Here is a 9,128-nt window from a genome sequence, read left to right as displayed (position 1 = left end):
ATAAAATTAATAATATATTTTGTGACCATTAAATTTATAATTATCAAAACTAACACCAAGAGAAAAGTCTTTGTTACATTATATTTTCTCAGAAAATTAAGAATGATGTATACTTAATCCAGTCAAAAATCATTATGTAAAGCCAATGTACTTATAAATTTGAAATAACAGTTGAAAAAGCATATCAGTAAACTAAGTATTTTTGAGCAACCACACATTAAGATTTTATAGCAAGGCAGATTGCAGTGAAGAAATTATCTGTTTTCTTCCCCTCTTCTTGGATTTATAATAAAAATAGTAGGAGAATAACTCTGAAGACTTGGTCTACCTTCTGCTCAAGAGTCTCTGCTCTGGAGTATGTTGAGCTCCACAGGGAACCCATGTACACTTGAGCCACTTTCTTGGGTCCTGGGAGGCTGTGGTCCTAGAACTATTAGTATAGTTGAAGTTAGTTGAAAAAGCAGTAGATTATAATAAAAGTAGGCCAAGAGCTTCTGGTGATACAGGACAGGTAAGGTCAGGGATAACATAACCATCTCAATATCTCCCTTCATCAGCAAAGATATGGAACACAAGGGCCTGAGGATCAGTAGGCCAAAGAGATCAGAAAATAGAATAACATAGAAAGATTAAAATGAATGTCCTATGACAGTAGAAGGTGAAGAAATGATGGAGTGATTATTAATGTCTTCTATAAAGAAAAGTCCTCATCAAATTGACAAGATGACATAAAATCTTTTTACATCTTTCTCTTCATTTCTATCAATTCAGAATCTGAATCAACTGTGATATTTCTTGAATCACCGGATCTCACTTTGCTTTAGAATTTTCCTTTTCCCATATGATCTTGTCTGTAGGAAAGCCATGTCATCCAGTTGAGTTTTTATAAGTATGATTAATGCCAGTAAAAAGAAGAGACATAAAAGTAACAGACCCTTGACCCCCTGTTTAGTCAAAACCTAAGACAAAGTATACATATCACCATTAGGTGTATGTATAACAGACTCGAGGATAAGCCCGATTATTTGAGATATTTATCAAGGAGCTGAGTGAGGAATTCTAGGCTGTGATACAGAAAGAAGCACCTGGGAGGATAGGGACTATGTGAGTTTACTCTATTTTCCAATTCTGCATCTTATCTGCACATATCGTCTCTGAATTATAGATCATTGATGCTGAAGTGAGAAGCAGGAGCTTTGTGATATACTGAAGAAAAGTCAGTTCCTGTACTGGCAACGGGACAAAGAGGAAGAAATTCCAAGTTTTGCGTCCATGTGGCTTCCAGGAAGATAGACTAAATGATGGTGTCTCAAGAAGGATCCAGGCTGTCTGAGTCCTTTATTTTATTACACCTCGCCACACCATCTGAGCTTCTAATTTAGGCCTCAGTCACTAAGTCTCCAGAAGAAAATGAAGACAAAAAAATGGCGAGTCTAGGGTTAGATGAATCTGGGAAGATAATCTTTGCACAGAAAATTATTCTTCTGTCAGAAGATCTAATGGGCTTACTGTATGGGCCAATTTATTTCCTAATATGCAATGTATGTGACATATCACAGCAAATATATTGTCTGCTGTTTTGTGTTTCTAAATTTGCATAATTTAACTCTATAGTTTTTATTAAACTTGGTACAATTTTGTCAGGTTTGGTCCTTTTTTAAATGTCACGCTCTTATTTTTTCTACTATTGTGTTTAATCACACTTTTTTTTCCTTATCTCTATCATCCCCTTTTCTACTTTTTTAAATTAAATTTATTGGGGTGACATTGGTTAATAAATTATATAGGTTTCAAACATACAATTCAATAATATGTCAGATGCATATTGCATTGTGTGTTACCACCCACAGTCAAATCTCCTTCCGTTACCATATATTTTCTAGGTATTATTGTTGGTGTTATTTTAAATATTTTAATTTAATGGTTCTGTATTTATTTTATTTTCATCATTAATATAATACAATCAATGTAGCCTATGAATTAACTACAAAGTTTAGAATTGGAATTGGGCCATACAGATGGCATATGTTCTCATTTTTCAATTTTATAAGAGTATGTTGTTCTGAACTAGATTATTGAGTCACTTTCCAAATTCATTACCAAATAATTTTCTTTTCATGTTTTTTCTCTTATTTATTTTCAAATGAGAAAAGTTTGTCCTTGTTCAGTGGTTGTTGGTCCAAAATTGAATGTATTTTTGTTTCTTCTCCTACGCTAATGGGCATCCTCTAGGCTTTACAACTATTAACCCTTTTAAGCTCTCTGATCTACATCTGAAGCAGGTGTTGAGGAGCACAGCTCTGGGAAGATATGAAACTTCTATATATTTCCTAACAGAGGTGGACTTTTCTGCTCAATCATTTCTTCACTTATATTAAAATAATTATGATAAAATGTGCGATTTTTTATTTTTTTCAAGCCTATTTCTGGTATCTTCAGCTGTTTGTTTATTTGCTTTGATTTATATCTCTCTAAGGGTACAATGTGCCAATATTGTTGTTCTTGTATATCTGGTCTGTAAACTGTCATCAGAGTTAATAGTGGGACTTGGTGAGCATACCAGTGCTTAGCTGTATATTACTAGATTTTGCAACCTTTCCATTCTGCAGTCTAAATTTGCTAGATGGAAAGAATGAAGAAAAGAGGAGATGTTTGGAGGAGAAATGGGCTATTAATTAAATGATGATTATTTTCTGGTTTAAAAATAGTTACCTTCCACATAAAGTGGCTCTTAATTTTTGCTTAGTGTGAGGACACAAATGCAGAATGTGGTATGGTTTAGGATCTTTTGCTGTCACTCTTATAGCTCTTATACCTTGAAAAAAGAATCTAGAATATGTGCAATTAAAATTATTTACAAATGCATCTTGATTAGTGAACCTAATGAACAGTCAAGTGAAATTTAGGAAAGAATCTTCTGTTCTCTTCATTCTACAATGTCATTGCCATTTTAATATATTTCACAAATAGTTCTAGACAAATTTTAAATTAAGATAAAACAATTAAGGTTAGAGTATTATGATTGTGAACTTTATTTAACTCATAATTTGCCCTTTGTTTTAAAGGTACAGAATGTGTCAGAAACAAGATTAAGCCTCTTATCTACGAATCCTCTGACTCATACAAGTGGAATAAGTATTCTGAATTGCTGAGACATAAACCCACTCATTCATATAAATTTACTGCATTAATCACATGGGAATTTAATCATTAGTTTGCACCAGTTCTCCCTTACTAGAATGCTAATATCTAAAGTTAGGGATTGGGCCCTATTTATCATTTTACCCTTAGGGCATAAAATATTGTCAAGTCTTTTACATAAATTTGTAAATAAAAGCATCATTAAATAAATGGACACATAAATATGAAAGAATCTCCACTATTCTACAGCTGAACGCAGCCAGTTTTCATCATGTTGTTGTCAAATAATACCAATTTTCATCCCAGTACCTTTCTTCTCCTTGGCATTCCAGGGATGGAAGGCATACATACTTGGCTATCAGTGCCTTTTTGCCTGTTTACTTGAGTGCTCTCCTGGGAAATTTATCTATTCTATTTGTTATTAGAACAGATTCAAACCTACATGAGCCCATGTACTTCTTCCTCTGTATGCTTTCTGTGGCTGACTTGATTATTTCCACTACTGCTATGCCCAAAATCCTCAGCATTTTTTGGTTCCACGACAAGGAGATCTATTTTGAAGTCTGCCTTATACAAATATTTCTTATTTATTCATTCTGCAGCATGGCCTCAGGGTTTATCTTGGCCGTGGCTTTTGATAGGTATGCGGCAATCTGCAATCCTCTGAGACATTCTACTGTCCTGACACAGAGTCATCAAGAACTTGGGGCTGGCTATTGTCTTCTGTGGGGTTTTGCTTTTCAGTCCTCAATCCTTCATGCTTTGGTGGCTTTCCTACTGCAGATCTAATATCATCCCTCACACATACTGTAAATTTATGGCTCTGATAAAACTTGCTTGTTCAAAGACCAGGATCTACAGAATATACAGCTTAACTGCAACCTTCCTTACTGGAGATTTAGATTTCTCATTAATTCTATGTTCCTATGTCATCAGCTTTTATACTGTCTTCCACCTTCCATCCAAAGCTGCTCGACTCAAGACCTCGGGCACCTGTGGATCTCAAGTGTGTGTGATCTTAGTAGCCTATAACTCCAGCCTTTTTTTCCTTTCTTACTCACAGATTTGGGCACCATGTGCACCTCATATTCGTATCTTTGTGGATAACATCTACCTCCTTGTTCCACCTATGGTGAATCCGATGATCTATGACATAGAATCAAGAGGATAAGAGATCGATTCTTCCAAGTTTTGACTTCTCACAAATTTTAAAACAACTAACTCTTTACTTAACAAGTTTCTAAAACTTATGGGTAAAAAAAAAAAAGACATTAAATCTCTTTTTAGATTACTGAATCCCTATATCTTCTATTTGTAATCTTTAAAGCATTAATTAGCATTGACTAGATTTTATTCTCAGAAAATATATTTGCCTCATAATGCAACATCTCAACTATTATGTGATCTTATTTGTTGAGTTTGCTTCCACAGACTATCCTGTTCAGTTTTATCAGCTTTATCAGAGGTGTTGTTATTGACTTATTTTTTCTGACTTTCACTAAGCTGCAATACATATGGAGGTCTTAATTAATGAGATTGTCTATATCTCTTAATGGGCCAACACACCCTCAACTGTGACTCTGGGGGATCTGGTCCTCTGGAGCCAGCCAGAGGAGAGGTAGTTGAGCTACAGGAGTGGCATGCATGAGCACTGAGATCTCTAACTCTGTTCATATTCTTTCCCCTGTTGTTCTCAGCCTAACAAAGACCCAGAATATGAGGCAAGATTTACTCCAGGCAATATTCTCCAACCTGCAAAAAACGTTGCTCTTACTATATCTAGTCTGGGAATTTCTTCCCAGTAAATACTTTTAGATAATATTAGTATTTATCAGGTTTCAGTGAGTCCTACTGCAAAAGCTTAGGTATTTTTAAAAGATTCTTGGCAGAATCAACTACAGTTTCTGTCTAAATATGCTATTAATTGGGACAGTGTGGAGAATGGGTTTGTCAGATGGTCTTGCCTCACTCATACATTTCTTGCTGTGGTCCTAGTACTGTTTATCTAGTATCTTTTTTTAGTGGTAGGGAAACAAAACTTTGATCCTATATTTTCTATTACCAACTACTCCCTGAAATCTTTTACTGATTTTTTTTCCTTTGTCTCCCACCCACCATCCATCACAAAGAGTCATTGAGAGCATTAAAAAAGTATTTTATCCTTTGCATCAAGGATAAGAAGCCCCTTCCCATGTACTTTATTTTTGGAAACAGACACTATTTTCTGAATCATTTGAAGAAACTTCTAGCTGACCTGGAAAAGAATAGGACTAGTAATCCTTAGCCAAATAGGAGTTAGTGTAACATGAAATGAACTAAAAATTAACAAAATCTTCTGTTGTTGTTGTTGTTGTTGTAATTTTTTTAAAACTCTGGTAGGTATCAGAGGTACAGAGCTCCTGATCATAGAACAAATGTGACTATATAACCAGACTGCCCGTTATTGCATAAATTCGGTCAAATCAGCAAAATCATATGCCCCATCACAGTTCATTGTAAGATGGATCAAGTACAAGCAATGCCAAAGACACAAATAACTTCCACAAACTGGTGTCCCAGGCCCCTATGTCACCTATCACTCTTGTACTATCATTTCTCCCTTAAGTCACACCTATTGTTCCAAGATGGTTTCTTATGAGCAGATGAAGGAAAAGGAAACATGTCAAGCTTCACCTATAAATGAAGATATCAGTGCAATGGTGTGTGTCTGATAGATAGTGAAGAAGGGACATGCACCTGATATTTGAAACTTCTAGCAAAAGCAGTGCACCTAACAGTTATAGCTTCACATGGTGTACTTGATCATCCAATTTGTATTTAAAAAGAAGTGACCTGAGGTAAGAATATACATAGACTTCTAGGAAGCTGTGAAAAACTAATCGTTTAGGAAGTTGGATGGAGAAATTATAGAACATTGGAAAAAGGAAATCTGGGGAAGAGACATGTTGCTGATCTGAAGCAGAGGACACAATGTGTAAAGATGTTTGTGTGTACAGTTAATATCTGCCAGAGGGTATTAAGCATGGAAGAAACTTGAAACAACCAACTAGACAGAATGGCTTGGCCTTCACCTGTCATTGGTCACCTCCAGCGCTGGAACAAATGTCTAATGTATGCAGTAGAATTGAGGGTAGCGATGGCAGTTTTTTATGGATCCAACTGCATGGGCTCACATCAAAGCTACTCTACTCATTGCTGCTGATGAATGTCCAACTTTCCAGAAACAGAGCTGATCTGATTCCATTCTTTGAGGGGATCAGAGAATTAACTAGCCACTTTGTAATTAACTAGCCACTCAGTGACAAGTTAGTTACATTGGACCTCTTTCACCGTGAAAGGATCATCAATTCACCATAATTGGAATTGACACATGTTCAGTCAATTTTCTGTATGGGATTACATTCTTGGCTTGTAGGGCCTCAGCAAACAAAGCTAACTAAGGGTTACAAAGTAGTTGATCCACCGAAACAGGATTTTACAACATGTTACATCAAACAAACTTTACAGCAATGGAGGTGCAGCTATGGGCACGTGGCCATGGCATCCACTAGTCATCTTACATATCACATGACCCAGAAGTTGTAGGCCTAATGAAGTGGTGGAACAGCCTTTGATGATGCTATTTAGTTGCTGGTTTGGAGATCATACCAGCAAAGATTGGATGTCTTTCTCCAGGAGACGGAAAATGCCTTAATTCAATGGATTGAGGTCTATAGTGCCATCAGATCAGATAGGATGTTTTTTTTTCTTTAGAATTGAACATTCTTTCCTTGCCTCCCAGGATTTCCTTTTTTTATTTGTTACTTTGTCTTTGTAGTTTATTTTCTACTTTGTCTTTGAAGTTAAATCCAGTGTGTCCTGCCTCAAAAGACTTCCACTGGCAGTATCAAATATATTTACAGTAAATATTTTAAACAAACAAACAAAAAAATCACTTAAGAATTGCTGAAAGTCTTTCTACCCCAAACATGAAATATCATGTACATACTGGTTGCTAAAAAATGCTACTTATTTTAACATTTGATTTTACAAATTTTTCATATTTTCCCAATGTAACTGAACCTCTCTTAAAAGTTTTTATATACTCAATGACTTTATTATTTTAAAATTATATTTCTCTGACTTTAATATATATTCTTTCCCAGGAATGGTTATGTTAATAAGTTGAGTATTAAATAATTTGTAAATAAGTTCTTTTTGACATTTTGAGTAATTTTACATTTCCCTTATCCTAAGAAATATTTCTTAGATCTCTTTTATGCAGTTATTTTAGTTTCTATTGATATGTCTATGAGGAGAGAATGCATTCAAGCCTGCTGTTTATCCACAAACATAGTGTGTTGATTACTCTTGATTTCATTTATTTCTATCTGCTTGATTTAAATTTTTAAATTTAAAACTGATAGGATGTGTAATAAACTTTATATTTTAAATTTATTTATCTTGTAGATTACCATAGAATTAAGACATGCATTTTGGAGACATCCCAAAGTATTTGTCAAAAACAAACAAACAAACAAAACCTGCTAGGATTTTGATTAAGAACCTAAAGTTCTGACAAAATCTTTTACTGTACCACCTCCCCACCCCTGGGATAATAGGCCCCTAGTTGTGGGCCAAATAAATACTTGAGGCTCTCTTTGATGCATCTCTTTTCTCTACATAGTTGGATAATTACTTATTCCAAAATTGGTAACAAATCTTGTTTTCAGATTAGGGAACATATGTACTGAATTAAATTCTGAGTGAATATATACATATACATATACATATACATATACATATACATATACATATACATATACATATACATATACATATATGTACAGACACATATATATCTGAATACTTCAACTTCAATACATGGTGTAATGTAAACCACTTTTCTCTTTGTTTTTTGAGGATGTGAAATACTCATTAAAAAGTTAAACATTCAGAGAAATTAACAATAGAAATATGGGGCAATGTGGAATGGAGCCTTTAAGTACAATTCAAATAAGTGAAATTAGCACTTCTCATGGAGAACCAATTGAAGACTAAGATGACAAGACTAAATTCCAGAATCCATCATTACTCCTGTTATTAGTAAATAGTTTAGTTTTCTAGTTTATTAATTTTAACTGTTAGAACTGATAAATTCAGTATAGTTGCACAATACAAACTCAATATGCAAAAATTAGTCATGCACGAACAATGAACTACCTAAAAAGGAAATTAAGAAAACAATCTCATTTAAAATAGCAGCAAAAAGGATAAAATACTTAGGAATAAATTTAAGGAAAGAGATGACAGACTTGTACCCTGAAAATTGTAAAACATTGATGAAACAAATTAAAGAAGACAGATAATTGGAAAGTTGGCATTTTCATGGATTGGAAGAATTAATATTGTTAAAATTTATATACTATCCAAAGTGATCTACAGAGTCACTGTAATTCCTATCAAAATCCCAATGGCATGTTTACAAAATAGAAAAACCTAAAATTTATGTACGACCACAAAAGATCCCAAATAACCAAAGAAATTTTGATCAAGAAGAACAAAGCTGGAGGTATCGCTTCCTAGTTTCAAATGTATATTACAAAGTTACAGTACTGTAATCAAAAGAACATGATACTTGCATAAAAACAGGCATATAGATCAATGTGAAGAAATATACAACCCAGAATTAAATCCACACATCTATGGTCAACTGATCTTCTACAAAAGTGCCAAAAACACAATCAGAAAAGAAAAGCCTATTCAATAAGTAGTGTTGAAAAATGTGGATATCCCTATGCAGAATAATGAAATTAGAGCCCTATCTTATACACAAAAATCAACTCAAAATTGATTAAAGACTTGAAAGTAAGACCTGAAACCATAAAACTTTTAGATGAAAACATAGAGAAAGAGCTTCTTGACATTAGTCTGTGCAATAACTTTTGAGATATGGCAACAAAAACGAAAGTAGACAAGTAGAATTACATCAAACTAAAAAGCTTCTA

General features: G+C 34.1%; 1 pseudogene; it reads left to right on the top strand.

The window, feature by feature from the left end:
• Nucleotides 1-3,412: 3,412 nt before the first annotated feature.
• LOC105306218 lies at nt 3,413-4,353 on the top strand (annotated as a pseudogene).
• Nucleotides 4,354-9,128: the final 4,775 nt, after the last annotated feature.

This window comes from Pteropus vampyrus, unplaced genomic scaffold, assembly GCF_000151845.1.
Source record: "Pteropus vampyrus isolate Shadow unplaced genomic scaffold, Pvam_2.0 Scaffold431, whole genome shotgun sequence".
Classification (NCBI taxonomy): Eukaryota; Metazoa; Chordata; class Mammalia; order Chiroptera; family Pteropodidae; genus Pteropus; species Pteropus vampyrus.
Note: the sequence above shows the minus strand (reverse complement) of the source record. Positions and strands in the feature narration are given on the sequence as shown.